At 34.7% G+C, this 19990-nt stretch overlaps 1 long non-coding RNA gene across 1 annotated transcript in view; it reads left to right on the top strand.

Moving 5' to 3' along the window:
- Positions 1-19439, top strand: part of LOC131526419 (uncharacterized) — a 29051-nt gene extending 9612 nt beyond the window's left edge. Inside the window, exon 3 of the long non-coding RNA XR_009267449.1 lies at positions 19201-19439. This is a non-coding gene — a long non-coding RNA (uncharacterized LOC131526419). The remainder of the gene's footprint in view (positions 1-19200) is intronic.
- Positions 19440-19990: the final 551 nt, after the last annotated feature.

Consider the following 19990-nt stretch of genomic DNA (forward strand, 5'->3'; position numbering starts at 1 on the left):
GATTCTGTATGAAGAAAATGGTCTCTGATCTCTTATCAGGTGTTCTGATAAGAGATCAGAGATTATAGGAGAAAACTCAGAGCTGTTACCCTGGGAAAAGGGCGTTGCAATAATTGGGTGTCAATAATTGTGGCCAACATGAACTAGAAATAGCATTTATTTCACAATGAGATTTCCCCCCCCACTTTCAATTGTTTTACTTCAATGATAGGTTGGAATTTTGTGAATTTTTTGAATGAAAGATAAAAAGCATAAACAATGCAGATTTATTTTCACAGCCGCCTTTGCTCATATTTATCAAGGGTGCCAATATTAGTGGAGGGCACTGTATATTATATGGTAATAATACATTAACCCATCTTTAGTTAGTTGACATCAGTGCCATATGGACAAGATTAGCTGTTTGTTTTTCAAAATTCACTTAAATTGGCTTCTCAAATCATCGCTGCACTGAAATACATGTTGCATCTGCAACAGCATATATACAGCATCTATAACTAATAGTTGTATAGTTTTAAAAAAATTGACCCTTATGACTGGTTTTGTGGTCCAGGGTCACAAATAAATGTAGCCTTTGTAAGAAAATAAAATTTTACCAATGGCAAGCTTACACTTTGAATAAACATGATGTGACCCGGCATCTACTGCAGAGTTAAATGCCATTCCTGTCCTATTTTACGCAAAACAAGGCGTTCCAACTTAGCCAGCATGTTAATCCAAGATCACTTTTTTTTTTTTTTTAATTAACCATGTTATAAACCGAACATTACATTTTATGACTTGCCATCATCTTTGGAGGTCTGCTCATGAGATCTGCCATGCATATCAAATTCAAACAAGCCATCACCAACTTGATCTGCATACAGATTTACCCATAAGATGCCAAACAGAGCCTCCGGTTATTTCTAGACCAACAAAAAAGCAATACTTTGCATTTTTTTTAAAAGCAGGAAGACAAACGAGGCCAAACTTGGCAGCATATGTCGAGGCCAGACTGACAAAAGAGCCTCATCTCTGAATGACTGAATGCTCAGCCCTTTTTTGGCAGCGACTCTTTCATCCACAATATGAAAACCTAATCAGCTGGCCTGATTGCTGCAAGTGCCCTTTTGTGAAGTCTTTAATCCAGCGACTGTTTTAAGAAGTGCATAATTGATATTCTGTCCAGAATGGTCGTAATTTACAGCTGTGTGGATAATGAGCAGTCATCTGGCCTCTGCTGGGGGTACGCATGCCACCGTCTTAACCCGTGATGTGATGAACCCTTGATTGGTACGGCACAAAGCGCGCTATTTTGACAAAACAGTTGCGAGGGAGAGACTAACAGGTTTCTTTATTTAACTCCCATCCTCATTTCCTCTGGCCCTAATTAAATAATCAGACGGACTGAGTGCTTGTTAATGATGTCATTGTCATGCTAATTGGGTGTTCCTTGTTACTCCATATAAACTGAATTTATGAAGAGCTGTGTGTCTTCTAGTTTCCAAAGGATTTCATCTTGTTTCATTACGAGAGGCTGGTGTGTAATATTATGTGTTCTGGTTACATTTGGCCAGGAAAAAACTTCAGAGAATGTTAAAACGTAGCATTTGTGTATTTTATTTTTATTTTTTTGCAAAATAAATCATTTTTGCTGCCTAATTGGCTAAGAAAAACAAACAAACCAGGCAATCTTCGACTCATTTGGCATTTTGGGAAATTGTCTGTCTGAACGGTCTATGAAACCTTCAAACTTTCTAGACTTTTTATTATTTAAAACAATGTTGTCAAGCCAACCTTCAAAATGTGTCTGAATTTCAATTCACTGTAATCCAATTTCCTTAAAATCTAATATTAAAATCACTTAACTATAATAATACAGAAATCATTTGTGCCAGACATTGATGTTAATACATGCACAGGATTAACCATACCAGCAACATATTACAAAATGTTACACAGGTGAATCATTAAATAATGCATGTGTGGAATAAACATGAAATGTGCTTGTAATAAGAATAATTCTGCTCAGTCAAAAATTTAATATTTTTCTAATACTCCTTACGACTGGAGTGACAACCAGACAAACAACTAGGTGGGTCCAATGCTAAGTTGGAATGCCTTGTTTTGCGTAAAATAGGACAGGAATGGCATTTAACTCTGCAGTAGATGCCGGGTCACATCATGTTTATTCAAAGTGTAAATTTTATTTTCTTACAAAGGCTACATTTATTTGTGACCCTGGACCACAAAACCAGTCATAAGGGTCAATTTTTTTTAAAACTATACAACTATTTGAACATCTGGAACCTGAGGGTGCAAAAAAATCTAAATATTGAGAAAATCGCCTTAAAGGTTGTCCAAGTGAAGTTCTTAGCAATGCATATTTCTAATCAAAAATTAAGTTTTGATACATTTACAGTTGGAAATTTACAAAATATCTTCATGGAACATGATCTTTACTTAATATCCTGATGATTTTTGGCATAAAATAAAAATGGATAATTTTGACCCATACAATATATTGTTGGCTATTGCTACAAATATACCTGAGCAACTTATGACTGGTTTTGTGGTCAAGGGTCACATTTGATCAAAAATAATATTATTGTGAAATAGCATTAGAATTTAAAATAACTTTTTTTTTCTATTGTAATATATTTCAAAACCTAATTAATTCCTGTGATGGCAAAGCTGAATTTTTATTACTCCATTACTCCATTACACCAGTCTATAGTATCACATGATCCTTCAGAAATCACTTTAATATGCTGATTTGGTTCTCAAGAAGCATTTCTTCTTATTTCTTCTTATTCGTCCTTGTTATTAATTTTGAAACCTGAGATAATTTAATGTCTTTCTTATTTGCTTTTATGCAATGCATACAATTGTATTCAAATCTTCCTGTTCTATTTCCTCTCTATTGTTTTGAATGATGGCTGAAAACTTACAGGACGGGCACTTCTTGTGTTTATTGCCATCTTATCGTAATCGCTTGTTGCTTTCCTCAATTGAAAGTCACTTTGGATAAAAGCCTCTGCCAAATGAATAAATGCAAATGTAAATCATACATTTGTATCAAAGAGTCAAAGACACATTTTTTACATCATATTTGATTGTAATTTTTATTTTTTGCATTTCTTATAAGCATCCACATATACAGTAGTATACAGTTGTGTTTGATTGCCTTGTGTTTGTGTTATGACCTCAAAGTCCAAGGTGTTTTTTTTTAGTCAGGTTATAGAGGACTGTTGGCACATGCCTTTTATCTTGCAGGCAGCCCATGCAGAGCAGCAAATAAGTTCACTGGCATGAATAAGGGTGACAGGAAATGGTTCCAGCCATCAAAGTCTGTCCACTCTGTTTGTATCTGCCCTGTTCCAGCTCCCGTTATCACCTGTATAGTAAAGGTCAGGTGGAGTTTAACAGCACTCTGTGTGGCCCCTTCAGGGCAGCACCCTGATTATTTCCAAATATACAGGAACGTATTAGAGACGAGATTCAGACTGACTCCCATTGCATTAGGGTGATTAGTTTTCACTGTAACCCGTATGAGATGGTATTAAAGAAATATTGTTAAATTTTTTTGTTGAAAACATTTTAATGATGAAAGATTACAGAGTAGCCCTTTAAAACGGCTTATACTGTAAATCTTGGAATGTTTAGTTTGGCATTTGACCTTCGAAAATGAAGATCCTCAATGGGAATAGCTGACTAATGTGTTGATTTCACAGGTCATAATGTAACATGCTTGGTGGAGCAGTGTCTGACCTGTGCTTTCGAAGAGTGCTGATCTCCTCGCATATATACCCACATTTTCATCCCATTGTTAGCAGGTGGGTTGGACCTGATAACAGGAGGTCTTTACCTGTCTTACAGCTTAGGAGAGAATAATACATCAAAACTCTTTTCCGTCTGTCTCTCTCTCTCCCCTGTTTCTCTCTCAATGGCTTTTCATTTAAGATGGCGGATACTTGTAATATCCTTGATGTTATCAGAAGGTCTCTTAGGGCTATTTCCACTGCTGGATAAAAACGTCAAAAAAACAATGATTTATTCACAATAACTCTCTAGATGGGTTTTACAGTGTGAGCATGGGTTGTTTTCCCAAAATGTGTGTGTGTGTATATATATATATATATATATATATATATATATATATATATATATATATATATATATTATATATTATTATTATTTATTTATTTTATTTTTAATTATTTTGTAATATTTAATCATTAGTAAGCTTTAATAATCAGTATTGAATTACTTGATATAGTTCTGAACAGATCACCTACTGTATGTTTCATTTTGAATTACAATATATTTATGAATATATTTTCAAATATCAAAATAATCATCTTTTCTTATTTATTTATTTTTTTTTTTTTACCTTGTCTTCATCAAAAAATCCTGAAAATAAATGTATCACTGTTTTCACAAAAAAAAAAAAAAAAAATTGCAAATGTTTTTACCACCATATGAGCATATTACAATAATTTCCAAAGGAGTAATGATGCTGAAAATTCAGGAATAAATTACATTTCACAATATTACCATATTTTTACTATATTTTTTTGAGCAAATAAATGCAGCCTTGTTAAGCATAAGATATTTTCAAAAACATTAAAAAAAAAAATTACAAAAAAAAAAGTACAAACCCCAAAATTAAAAGGTTGTGTGTGTATGTAGAGTCAGAAATTAACTTTTCTATTTAGGGTCTTTTTACTTTTGTAATATATATATATATATATATATATATATATATATATATATATATATATATATATATATATATATATATATATATATATAATATAAAATCCTGTACATTTATATGTGTCACTGACCCCCTGCAGGATCTTAATGAACTCCTGGTTCAATATCTGTCATTTAGTATAGTGAACAAACCTTGCTTTCTCTTCCTCTCCTTCTTTTTCTTTGATTCACTGATTCTTTCTATTTCTCATCTGCATGTCACCTTGCCTTGTCTGTCTCTCCAGTTTTCCCCACTGATGAATATGTGTCACTTCTCTATGATGGGCCAAAAGCTCAGCTGAGAGCATTATAATAGGGCTTTCCCTCCTTATTAATAAAAGGAAGGCCTTTTCAGGCCTGCTCATCTTGAAGAGGGCATTCAAATAGCGTTTGGCAGTGGCCTGGTGTTTGTTCTCCTCTAGCGTCTGCCTCTTCCAGGACATCCAGAGAGATTTACTCCGGCTTATCTCCAAAGGACCAGGATGTGCCTCCACGGCTGAGCGAAACAATTACTCACAGTGGCTTTCTATCTGTCCTACAGTGAGCGTTTCCACTTTACACACACACATACACACAGAGGCACACTCGCATGGCTCAAACACACTTTGACTCACACAGAGAAAAACAACTAAAGTTATTCAATTTGGAATTTTCTTTGTCATGTCAGAACATCAGGAAAAAAACAATTTGTCACTTTGTGTTCAAAGAAGGCATGCTATGAAGCAGCAGTAAAGAGCGACGGAGGGCCGAGACACCCGCTCTGCCATTTCATGTTCAGTTACATGCTATAATATTCCTGCTTTGTAGTTAGAAATAACCTATCTACCTTGTATTGCATTGTTTAGTGGCAACCATTGAAGATTTTCAGTTCTTGATAGTGAACCAAATTTGTGCATAGCAACAATTTGTAGAGCATTTGAGCATTATAGTTCAGTTAAAAGTTCAAATTCTGTATATCATTTACTCAACATCTTGTCATTTCGAACATAAATGGCTTTCTATTGTGGAACCCAAAAAGAGAAATGTTGACAAATGTGCTGGCTGCTCTTTTCCATATAATGAAAGTGAAAAATATCTTTACAGTGTATTAGGGGTTAGCCTACTGATGACTGTAGATAACCATATACACAATCAACATATAGTAAAAATTAAATCAGCATGATGCATCATACACAAAAAGACAAAACACTATCAGGGTAACACATACGACAATAAAATAATGCAAACAAATTGCTAAAATTTACTAAATACAAGAAAAATGTTACACGTAATTCTAATGTACATTGCTTATAATAACAAAATAAGAAACTATTTATTTATGTAAAATATAATCATATGTGATCTGCCACACTGAGACGTCTGGAAATGCCCTTTTAACATTCTTTTTTTCTTTTTCCAAATCTATTACATGACATGAAAATAGTGCACAAGTCATAATGTCTATTTAAGGTGCTTTTTGCTTTTTGTCCTTTTGCTGCTTGACAACCCAAACCCGCATTCATGTTCATGATGTGAACTTGACTTGAGTTTCCATCTTTTAGTGCTGCATTTAGGTTCCAACTGAGAGCTGAGAGGTTCATGGCAAGAGATTTTTGCAGACCTTGACTTCTCAGAGTAAGAGAGTCTGTTCTCTCTCTCTCTCTCTTCTCTAAGAGTATGATCTGATTAGGAAGAACTCCCCTGGGCTCATGAGAAACTGTGCTGAGTCACAGAATGCCCTCTTCAGACAGGACAGTGTCTTTTTCTGAAGCCCATAGCCTCCCTGTCTCATCTAGTTGTGGTGTATGTTTGGGATTTTTGCTTTGCTCTGCCTCCCCTTAAAAAATTCCAACAGTTCTGTTCCAACAAGTCTGATAATGGTTCATTTTCACTTTGCACAAATAATATTTCATTTATGTTAGTGTTTCTTTATAAAGCATCATACTGATGTCAACAGGTATTGGTGTTATGTATAAAATCCTATTTTGTCAAATTTGACATGTTTCTGACTCACATTTGGCCGTGAGCTTTGATTCCTTGGAGTGTGGCAAATGTTGGAAATCGATAAGCACAGTTAATGCAATTATAATCTGTTAAATCTCTCTTATAATTGAACAGATGGAGGGAGGTGTTTACTGTCCTGCCCCAATGAGATGTGAAAAATTCTCAATGGCCCAACAGAGAGATATTTTTAAAACTGCACAGGAGCTGGACGGGAGGAGGCTGGATCACAATGGAGATGACATCACAGTCGCCAGACTGTCAAATCTTTTACCTGCGCCATTACCGTTTTTTGCTTTACTTATAAGAATTCTTTTTTTTTTTTACTACTAAATTGCAGCTCTAGTTCACTGTTTCGCATGGCAAAATGAACAAGAACCAAACTTTGCTCTCAGACATGACACACAAATCCTCAAACACATACACGGTAATAAGTGTTGCTTGTGGTATCATCTGGCCCTGGCCAGGCAGCGGGGGTAAAATCCTCTTGCAGGCCTGATCCCAGGGGCGGATTGGCCATCGGGCAATTCTGGCAAATGCCAGAGGGGCCGGACCATTTTTTTTAATGTGGGCTGGTCAGATTTGTAAAATGTATATATAAAAACATGTTTTTTACAGGCCAACAGCGCATAGGATGGATTTTTATCGCTTGCACGATTTCACTATGGTTATAATAATAATAATATTAATTATAATAAATGTTAAGCATTTCGCCCAGGCGGCCCCAGGTCCCAAGATGGGCCGACCCAGTGGCGGACTGGCCATCTGGAGTACCGGGAGTTTTCCCGGTGGGCCACTGTACAATGTGGGCCGGCCCATTGCGTAAATGTAAAGAATTAATTAATTACAGTATTACTATCCCTCCATCGGCCCAGACGAATGGCCCACGCGGCCCACTTGAGATAAACATTCTAATTAATTTAGCGCGTTCTGGCTCAGTGCAGCCGCGGTGGCTCAAAGCGCTCGTCAATGTCAAAATGTTTTAACCAATCAAATTGAAGAAGGAGGGATTTACTGTTCACAGAAGCTGAGCTGAGCTGCGGCATTTGAATGCGAGCTGAGATTAAATGTAAACAGCTAAACATAATGAGACAATTCAGCAATATTTGCCAACGGTTTACAAAAAATGTTTAACGACAGACATTCATTTTCAGGCATGCAAACTACTAGGCCTATTGGCCTTTTCGAATTTCTCAGATTTTAATGCCATTTACATTGTTTGCCACAGTGTAGCTACATAGAAACATTAACGTAGCCGTTTTCAGCAGACTTTGTGTTTGTGATATTTTGAATGCAGTGCTTCATTTTACAATTTACAGTTTTTTTTCAACTGCTTACGCATATTTTCAAAACTTTGCCTCTCTTTTTCAAAACTACACACAAATCCAAGAATTGCACACACAAAATGCAAAATGCCTCACATCTCTTGCAAAATGTAGCACTGCATTCAAAATATCACAAACATATTTCAAAAGCAAACATTTGTCTTACGTTGCAAACACTTTCGCCATAATATTATATTTTTGGATATATCATATACACACAGTTATTCAAAACATAAAGCTCTTATTTCATGAGCTCCTATGTACATTTCTGTACAAGATTGAAAGTAATTGGCAGAGAGATTAAAAATTCCATTAAAAAAATCATGGTAAACATGAACGCAAGATTGAAAACAAACTTTTTTTTTTTTTTTTGAACTGTAAGCATTCGTGGTTCTGAATACAGTATTACACAGTAAGAAAGAAAGGAAATACATTGTTTGCATCCATTGTTCAAAACCTACAGTTTTTCTTTGTCACTTTGGTGCATTTCTCGAATTATCCTTACTGTAATACTGGCAAAGAAGTATGTGCATTTCTCAAAACAATTTGTGCAAACAGCACCACACAATGGATTACCTGCAAAAGCCTGTAACTTACTTAAAATCTTTAGTTCATCTCTCAAAAGTAAGTATTTATGTCAATGAACATATTAGTGCCATCAGAACAAAAAGTCCTTGTTTCATTGTTCACAAACGAGATCAAAATACTTAGTCATGTTGTCAATATAACACTGCACTCTGTTAGTATTACCTTATGTAAACTATGGCAACAGTTTGGATGACAGTTACTGTATTGAAATGCACTTCTTATGTATGCCATATATCCATTTCAAAAGTACAAATTTACACTACTGTATGTGTGATATTGATTGAAAGAGACTGGATCGAATTCGCAGTTACACTTTTACTAGTGGTCTGACTTGCACAGAGAACTATATAATACATTTTGAGCAACATGACATTAGCAACTGATAATGTAGGAAACCGCAGACATATGTACATAATCAGTTGCATGAAGCAATCGCAACTTATTCAAAAGAATGAGAAACTGCTTTTATGATGTGCACAAGTGACTAGATGATGTGGAGGTTGAACAAAGTAGTTTTGAGAATTTCATTTTTGATCTGAGAAACGCATCAAAGCGACGAAGCAAGAAAAACTGTATAACTTGACCTGTGGCCTATTTATAGGCCTATTCTAAAGCCAAATGCCGAGAATTAGTGTAAGGTTTTGCAGATTTGGTGTGTGCTTCTGCTGTTTGAGTGTCAGGTTTCAGAAATTGATGACAAGTAAAGATTTTGTGTGTAAGCAGTTGAAAAAAAACTGTAATGAATGAATGAATGAATATCTTTATTGTCATTGTACAAGTACAACGAAATTGAATGCAATCCTTCCACTTTTTAATGCAACCTTGTTGAATAAAAGTATTATTATTATTATTTTAAATCTTATTCTAGACTGAATGGTGATGTATCACATTTTCCACAAAAAAATATGAAGCAGCACAACTGTTTTCAACATTGATAATAATCAGAAATGTTTTTTGAGCAAATCAGCATATTAGAATGATTTCTGAAGAATCATGTGACACTGAAGACTGGAGTAATTATGCTGAAAATTCAGCTTTGATCACAGAAATAAATTATTGTTTACTATATATTTGCATAGAAAACAGCTATTCTAAATTGTAACTCTATATATTTCACATATTACAGTTTACTGTGTTTTTCATCGTTCAGGTGCAAAAGCCTCTAAGTGCCATCTGAAATTTTTTTCAGGCTACTATTTTTATGTTCAGTAATTTTACTCTAATGGCAGTGTATAGGTCCTTTTCTATGCAATTAAAGTGAAATAACTGAACATAAATATAGGAGCCTGATAAAAATGCTCATTTTCAGAAGAAAATTTCAGACGGCGCTTAGAGGCTTTTGCATCTGAACTCTTCATATATATATATATATATATATACATATATATAATATATCTGTATTGTTTTATATTTGTATATTAGTAAGTGGTGTTAAAAATAGCTCTATAATAATGAGCTGGTGGGTTTATGGTGTGGTGGGCCGCTCTGTGCCAAAAAGTCCAGGGCCACTTTTTAGCCCCAGTCTGCCCCTGCCTGATCCAACCCTGGCAGGCATCAACTAAAATATATGAGACTGTTTGTCTTCTTTCCCTTGCCCTTCCCTTTCCTCTTTCTCTTCCATGTTGTCGTCCTCCTCCTTCTTCTCCTCATCTTTCTCCTTCTCCTCTTCCTCTCCGTACTCCCTCTCCTTCTCCTCCTCCTCTGTGGTGTCCTTGACCTCTTCCTTCACGTCTCTCTGGATCCATTGTTTCAAACCTGAATACAGTTTTTCTCAGTCGCTTTGGTGCATTTGTCGAATCATCCTTACTGTATCATTTGCAAAGAAGTATGTGCATTTCTCAAAACAATTTGTACAAACAGCACCACACAATGGATTTCAACTTACTCAAAATCTTCAGTTCATCTCTCAAAAGTTAGTATTTATGATAACATACCAGTGCCATCAGAATGAAAAGTCATTGTGTCATTGTTCACAAGCAAGATATTCAAAATGCTTAGTCATGTTGTCAATATAACAGCGCACTCTGTTAGTATTATCTGATGTAAACTATGGCAAAGTTTGGATGACAGTTACTGTATTGAAATGCAGAAGGCTGCAGTTCTTATTTATGCCATACGTATATATATTTCAAAAGTACAAATTTACACATTACTGTATGTGGGATATTGATTGGAAAAGACTGGATATGATTCACAGTTACACTTTTACTTGTGGTCTGACAAATAAAAGAAAGAAGAAAAAAACACATTACAACGTCATTGTGAAATAGAAAAGAAAAAGAAATATGGGCACAAATGTGCTTTCCAAATGAAGGTTCATGAGATGCACCTTTGAGCTATTTCAGAGAACTGGCTTGTCATTGGTGATCTATATTCTCTTCATTAGTGAAAGTCAAGATTCACTTGAACAATTCATGGCAAATTTATAAAAAGTCTAATAGAAATGTGTAGAAAATATGCTTGCCAATTTATGACAACTAGATCAACCATTTTTCATTTACTGTAATGACTAGATACAATGAACCAATGACTTGAGGTTTTGAGGGGTAAGACTATAGCACAGATAACTATTTAATACATTTTGAGCAACATGGCAATAGTAACTGATAATGTTGGAAACCAGAGAAAAATGTACATAATCAATTGCATGAATGTACCAAAGCGATCGCAACTTGTTCAAAAGAATGAGAAACTTTTTATGATGCACACAAGTGACTTGATGATGTGGAGGTTGAACAAGTAGTTAAAAGAATTTCATTTCTGATCTGAGAAATGCACCAAAGCGACTGAGAAAAACTGTAAGCTGACTTTGGCCCTTTTATCTCAATCGAAGGTTCTGATTGGTGTGTGATAAATTTTGAGTCCTAGTGTTTCCACTTGGTTAATTGTGTGCCAATTTAGCTCAAACTGTGCAGACTTGAGTGAACAATATTGAATGCTAGTGCTTTCTAAATGACCACATGGTGTAAGGACTGAGAAATGTAGGGATTGGTGTGTAGAGTTTTGCAGTAACAGTTCACCAAATCTGACTCATGTGTCAAAGCAGGAGAATAGTGTTTATAATTTAGGGAAATGGGTGTGCTTTTTAAAAAAATGGCGTTATGGTTTTGAAATTTTAGTTCAAAAGCCTGGTTATAGTGTTATAGTGGTTATAGTATAAAAACTGTAAAAAAATATATATATAAATAATAATAATACATTTATTCACAAAGGATGCATTAATTTGATCTAAAGTGACACTAAAGATATAAAGATATATATATATATATATATATATATATATATATATATATATATGTGTGTGATAAGAAAAATATATATATAATGATAAGAAACGTTTCTTGAGCAGCAGATCAGCTCAAGCATCATGTGACATTGAAGACTGAAGCTGAAAATTCACGTTTGCAGTCACCGCAATAAATGCCATTTTAAAATACATTAAAATGGAAAACAAATTTTAAATTTTAATAATATTTCACAATATTAATGTTTTGTGTTTTTTTATTAAATACATGTAGTCAAAAACATTAATAAATCTAAATGATTATAAACTCTCCACTATTGGAGTATTATTTGTTGAATTCTTTGGGTTTTAGATTTGGAATTTTAATAGGGATTTGCATTACAATACAATTTGTGCTTTTAAATTTATTTTTAGGTATTAAATACATAGTAGATTCACCCAGGCTTTGGCATTACGGTTTCATTCACACTAGTTTTCCGACAGAATTTCATAAATCTGATGGCGAAGCCCTGAAAGACAGGAATGGAGTTGTGTCTGAAAACACATTTTGATGAGCCCTCAGAGTGCTGGCACGTAAATGAAGCCTTTGAACCTCTCCAGAGAGAGCGGGCTGAATGCCTAATCAACGGCGGGCCTCTAAAACACGCAACAGGCCCGGGATTAGAGATAAACACTTGCAAGCCCATGGCCATCGTCAACACCAGCTTTCACACGAAGACAATGGCCCTCTGATCAGAACAATGATTGCGCCTGCCCGGTTCTCTCTCTCCACTGGCAGCTGAAGCTTCCCACTCCTATCATTTTAATTAATCCAGTAATATTTCCAAAGCCTGCACTGTATAGGCCTCTAATGAGAAATCTCATCAGAAGTCGGTAGAAACAGGCAGTTTGAGCTGGAACCGGCACGATGTTCTACCTTTCTCCGTCTCTTTTCAGCAGACATCCTTTCAGAGCATTTCTTCATTTCCAGCAGCACGTGATCTGGCCCTCCATTAGTGTACGGGCCGCTGCCGTAGTGCTCATTTAAGCATCAGGAATGGGTTTTTTTTGGTGTGCATGTGTGTGTTTTCAGACACCTCTTTCGACTTGTTGGCCGTTGTGTACTGATAGCTATCTCATTGACTTTAATCAGCCATCCGTCAATGTGACAGTGCTGTAAGAATAAAGGTTTTGAGGCGCAAGTTAATTAATCTGCCTGCTCCTGTCGGCTGGCACTGCTCATTCATGGAGCAAATAAAGGCAGTCATGAATGTAATTGTTTGTTTTCTGTGCAGTTTTGGGAAAATACGAGTCATTTTTGTGGCTCTGATATCTGCAGAGGTTGCCCTTTGCTTGCACTCACCCACGATACTTTTGGGCAGTAAATGATGCGTGTTCCAACAAATTATTTTTTAATCATAATTTTTCATATAAGCTCATCTGATACATAAATTACAGCACACTGATTTGGTGGGATTTATATAAGCGTGCACTGAAGTATCAGAATTATTTGTTGATGTAAACAAGTACAGTATGTCTTAGCAGTGTCTTGTGCACTTGCGTTTTAGTGTTAAATTTTAAAACATTTTATCTAACATTTATTTAATAATAACAGCAATTATTATTTGCATTAATAGTAGTAGTAGTAGTTGTAGTAGTAGTATAGTAACATTATAAATGTAATTTTCTAATTATCTTTTATAATTTCTGTTATAAATTATATAATTATCATTGGACTCCCAAATGGAAAATATACAGATCCCCTAATGGGACATGCTGATGAAAAAAAAAAAAAATAAATAAAAAAAAAAAAAATATATATATATATATATATATATATATATATATATTATGTATTAAAAAAATACACAGAAAATGTATGTTTCAAAAATTATATGATTTTATGTATAATCTTGCAAAAGTATTGCATTTTCCTGAGAAATTTTGTGTTCTCTTGCAAAACATTTGCGTTCTTTGGCCAAAATATCAAGTTTCCCCCGGTAAATCCTGCATTTGCTTGAAAAAAAACAACAACAACAAAAAAAAAACATTTGCATTCTCTCGCAAAATTATATTAAATGCAAAATTATAATTAAAATTCCACTGAGAAATGAGCAAAAGCATTTGGTTTTTGTTATTTAATCTTCACCATGTCCTTTTAGGGGCTCCGTCAAAAAAGAGAAATATCACGTCCACTTGGATTTTGTGGATTTTTAAGATATTCTTTCCTATTAACTTTAGGACCCAGGACGTTGTGACAAAAAACAAGCCTATATCTTCTTCTATGTAACAAATAACTTGCCTTATTTGAAGCTACATCTTCATATTTGTCAGATTGCTTAATCTCTTTGTTGATTTTCTTTTAAAGACATTCTCTCTGATTTTTTGTGATGCCAGCTTGTCTCTCAGAAAGTAGTTCCAGATGGATCCTTTATCAATAAACTTTGTACCTGACTTTCTGGCGGTTGTAGGTTGGACACTAATTTATTTTGCAGTCAGGGTAATGTAATGGTTGGCATAGTAATCTTGTTCTTGGCGGCTGAGGACAGCGCTCCGGGGCATTGTCTGCACACTGAGGCACATGGCAGCTCTGGCTTTAAGGTGATAAGGGGCTGACTCAAGCCAAGTTCAAAGCTCAACATAACTGGAAAAGAGGAAAGTCATTTCAGGCAATCAAACAAAATTCAACATACTGGACCCCCGCACAAATGTTTTATATTGAAATTTGGAAGCACATCCAACAAAAAAAAACTGTAGAAAGGAAACTGATTTCTTGACTTTTATTTTGGCGTGACTAAAATACATATAGCCTTATGGCTCATTCAAGTCAAGAAGTTGCATTGGAATAATTGCGAGTTACGGCTTTTTACTTTCTGCCTGTCTTTCCAAGTTGGAGGGATGTCCAAGTTAGTCAAAGAATCAAGGCGGAAGCAGTATTGTATGTGTTTTGTGTGCAATTGATAGAAAAAACAATAACGCTGGCCAGAAACACTACTAATTTAGCTGGTTTCTGAATAAACAGACCAAAATTACCTAAACACGTGGCATGTTGTAATTAAGATTTCCTAAATAGAAATAGGAACCTCCCAGGAGGACTTAAAAAGAGGCTAGATTTATTTGATCAAAATTACAGTGAAAATGGTAATATTATTAAATAATATTGCAATATAAAATAACTTTTCAGTTTTAATATATTTTAAAAATGTAATTTATTCCTGTGATAGCAAAGCTGAATTTTCAGCATCCATTACTTCTGTCGTCAATATCACATGATGCTTCAGAAATCATTCTAATATGACGATTTGCTGTTCAAGAAACATTTTGTAAACATGTTAAAATCAGTTTTTTTGATCAGTTTAATGCATCTTAGCTGATAGAAGTGTTTAACCAAAAAGGCCCTCCCAAAAAAGTAAATGCAAAAAATACAATATAATTATAAGATTAATGTGAAAATGTGTAAAGTTCAAAATAAAGCCTAATATCAATGCATTCTGCTGCTCATAGTATAATAAAACTATTTTCTTCAAATACATTTACTGACAGTCTTGCATATGACATGCGGATAAGCAAAACCGTTGTGATTAATATCCTCAGTTTAACTCTTCATATTATTGTAATGACAAAACGGACCCTCAGAAGAGCTTATTGCACCCCTGCATTTAACATGCTCACGAGTTCGCTCTTTGTTTCTCAACATTGTCACACATTTGGTAATGATCGGATGATCTGTGCTATGTAATTTGATTTAAGATACCCTATTTGATTCATGCTCAGCACAAACACTAATGTGAAGTAATCGTGTGCTATGTGTGGGTGCAAAGTGCCATGGCAAAAGAATTGCCTCTGTGGATTTATGAACATGTAATCATGACTTTTCATCATAATTAGTTCTTATTTCCATGCCATGGGTATTACTCAGATCCATTTAAGACTCCTTCAATACATTTTGTGAAACAACATGTGTTTCCTGAAGACAAATGTGCTATTTACGCGCTGAATTAAATGCGTCATGGATTACTCTGAATTGAATTGTGTAAACAAATAGGACGTTTCTCATTGCCCATGGTTCGAGAAAATGTTTATTGTGCAAGTCAAGTATAACGCAGTGAACTTTTTAGAGGCTGTTGCTTATTGCTTTTCTATTGGTTAAGGGTAAAAGCTAAATAAATATCACACGGTGTGAGCATTTTTGGCTGGTGAATGTGGTGAAATGTTGTCAGTTATTCAATTCGCTCAACCAAACTGCATTAGATTAAAGATTATCAGAATAGTTTTTGTAAACTATTCAGTGGTAAGAAATCAAAAGAATCACTTTTCACCATCCACTTTACAGTAACCGTGTCCCGTGGTCCTTCATCATCCTCTGCAAATTTGGTTCCGTCTCTCTGTTGAATAATTTAGAGAACGGCTGAATTGTGTAATATTCAATTAATTATTAATCAGTAAATTTAGTAATTTAAACAGATTAACCAATTTGCCTATTTGCTTTTACTTTAAGCTGTGGACCATTACTGCTTTAATTAAAGTTCATTCAGAGATTACCGCTTTTAATATGCACGCTCACCAGCACACCAGTTCACATTTTATGGAGTTCAAAATTAACTTTACACACTGAATTATTATATTCAGAATAATTCCTAAACCCTTTCTTACATTCTTAATGGAGTTTTTGCTACCGTTCACATTTTCTATGGGTTTCTTCGAACGTTATTGCCAGTGATGGACAGGGAAATGGTACGTACATAGTTTGTCCCTGTAATTAAAGTTTGTTTCACAGCTTGAATTTACTTGTAAGATGTTACCACTCAACATAAATTGTTATTTTAATACTACAGAATGATTTGAAAATGAAAGAGAGAAACAGAAAAATTAAAAAATCACCTGTGGTTATGACAGTACCATCAAGTTCAAAGTTATTTTGATTTAAATTTATGTAATAATCATATTTTAAGTATTTATTTTATTTATTTATTTCCTTCTTACATTTAGATTGTTTTGACTGCATTTCTAATACCATTATAAAAACCCACCAGGGCATCAGCTTTTGTACATAAGGTTTTGTTCTTTTTAATCACTGCAGTATTAGAGTTTATAGGTGCAAATATAATGATGCATTCAATCTAGAGAACATCAGCTTCTGTTTTATTAAGCCCTGCAGTACAAGCCATTAGAGATGGTCAGCATAATCACTGGGCTACCAGCATTATGGGTGCACTGTAAAATAAAATGTTTAGTGCTACTAAAAATGCTATTATACTAAAAAGGCACTTTTATATGAAGAGCTAGGCTCGTGGAAAGAGAGATTGCATGGGGAGAATACATAATTCATTGTCTGTTTAAAAAACAAAAAGGTTTTATGCGAAGAACTTCTTGACCATTCATACCTCAGTCACCTCCATGCATCTCACAGATTATGCTACATACGTAATGTAGCTTAGAAAATGAGCTAATGTGCCTGCTTTGTGTGATCACTTTTGATTATGAAGCGGCATTGTCCAGCCGTGGTGTGCTATCTCAGGCTATCTCTCGCAGCATCTGCAGCCAGGCAGGAAATTGAAGCTAGGTAAGAGGTAAAGGCCACCACAATGACGGTGGATGAGCTGCCTGCAGTAATTATTTGAAGTGCTGTTCAAATAGAAGCACACGGGATTATAGACACTTAAGAATACTCACGCTCGCCGATTCACTTTTGATGTCCATCAGAATTGTTCCTTACCGATAGCTGATGTCTGATCTTTTCAGATATGCAGCATGGAGTACTTCACGGTGCTTGCATTTCCGATGAGAGCTTGCTGCCCACGCTTGCTCTTTAAGGTTAGGGCTGTCTGGAGGTTTTTTTTTTTTTTGGAGTTGTTCTGAAAGTGCTTTTGCATGGGTCATTTTTTTGGTTTGTGTTGCTGGGTAACATTTCAAAAATAAAAAAAATAAAAAAAAACATCAGGGGGGAGTCAAGTGGAAAAGTATTGTCAGTGTGTAGTTAATATACCTATAGTTTGGCTAATGTTAAAATAGAAATTAAAATTAGTCAGTTGCATAAGATAATAACATTTTAAAATACCCTGACCTGCTATTTAGGAAAGAATACACTATATGCTTCAATACACATGACTGTTTCCAAAAAAAAACAAAAAAAAACACTAAGCAGTATACTGCTGTCAACATTGATAGTTATAAGAAATAACATAATTATAAAAATTAATATAAGAATTTAGCATTAAATCAGCATATTAGAATGATTTCTGAAGGATCATGTGACACTGAAGACTGGAGTAATGATGCTGAAAATTCAGCTTTGCTATAAGAGGAATAAATTGCATTTTAAAATATATTAAAATATATATTTTTTATTTTAATAAAATAAATGCAGCCTTAGGAAGCATAAGAGACTTAATTCAATACATTAAAAAATCATACTGACCCCACATTTTTTGGAACAGATAATAATGATGATAATAATAATAATATTAATAATAAACATATTTTAAAATGTTTAAAATATGAACAAAAAAATTACAAATTAATAATAAAACATTTATTTATGATTGGGGAATAGATCAAAGGACAATTCTTTTCATTATTTATTTCTTTTTATTGAAATTATGCTGTTGTGGGCTATGGGCTATTAATATTAATTTCTGTTTTAAAGCTATAAAGTACGTAATTGTTGAACCATTAGTTAATTAGTTTGAACCAAACTTAATTTTAAATAGGTTCTGCATGGGAGAACATTGCAAGCAGACTGATTGAGTCATTGTTACTATTTATTTCAAACACTTAATAGACCTTTTTCACATTTCTGAGTTTCTCAGCAGCGGAAGTCGTCATAGTGGGGTTAACTTGAAGAGCAGCGAATGGGAGAGTACCACAAATATATTTTTTTGCGTTCCCATTTGCTCAAATAGCAAAAGAAAAATTCAACGATAGCGTTTTCATGACTTTCAAGAAAAGGAAGAGAGAACAATGTCAAATTTACCATCACTCCCATTTTTTTTTTTTTTTTTTGTAATTTGATGCAAAGGTAATATAATACAAAGAATAGTGTTATAAATGTACATACATAAAAAAAAAAAAAAAATACAAATATGAAAATCTTTCAAGGATTTACTATGCTGATGACCGTTAAACGCGACAACACAGTCATGTGAAAAGGTTCCATTCTGGCACACTTTTGATTTAACGTTTCTGGGAAAGAAGTATTTTAACATGAATTAAAAAATTGTATCACCTTTAAATGACCAACTAAGCTAATCTTGTTTCACTGTTTTGGTAAAAACCGTTTTCACCAAAAACACATGGGTTCTCACTCTCTTTTTAAAAAACATTCTATCCACTTCTTGTTTTCTGCAGGATGTAAAAATGAGAGATACCTGTGACATCCCCTGCCACTCCAGGGGAAGATGTATCTGCAAAGTGTTCCTCAAGGTCAGTGTAGCCACTCAAAAAAGCCACATAGATCTCTCACAAACTGTGATAAATCGTACCTGCACAATTCGAGTCTACGTGTATTTCAGATGCTTTCTGACGATAAACGCAGTCACCTAGTCGGGGCTGCGGTGGGTGATTAAAGCACTTTGTCTTGAGTCATATCCTGCTCTCCTGATTCCCTTCGCTGATTTCTGCCCCCTCCCTTCTCTCACCTCTCCTCATATCACACCTCCTTCTTACTCGTTCGCAAACAAAAAGGGAATCCAATTCAGACTGCTTTGTCAGAGCAATGCGGCAAACAAATAGGAGATGATAAAACGTCAGTCTTTATTTTTTGTCTGTCTGTCTGTCTATTGATTGCCACCGGGGACCACCGGGGACCCCGGGGACGATGTGAAGTCTGGAATCTGAAGCCCTCTCAAATTTTGGTTGTGAGTTTGCTGTGAAGCAGACCTGAAGTCTGTGATGACATTTCCATTTAATTACTGATGCATCACTTGGGCTGAATACCAACATGTCCTGTGTGAAAGTTGTAAACAAGTGAATTAAATCAATTCTATTTGAGTGCATAAGGGTGTTTACTTTTTGGTTAAATGTGTGAAGTCAATATAGCAAGCTTTTGGTTTAAAATCCGAATTGCCAAAAATGTGCATTCCGTTATCATTTACTCAGTGTCATGTTGTTTTCAAACGTTGGAGGGATTTTGAAGAAT

This window comes from Onychostoma macrolepis, chromosome 19, assembly GCF_012432095.1.
Source record: "Onychostoma macrolepis isolate SWU-2019 chromosome 19, ASM1243209v1, whole genome shotgun sequence".
NCBI lineage: Eukaryota > Metazoa > Chordata > Actinopteri > Cypriniformes > Cyprinidae > Onychostoma > Onychostoma macrolepis.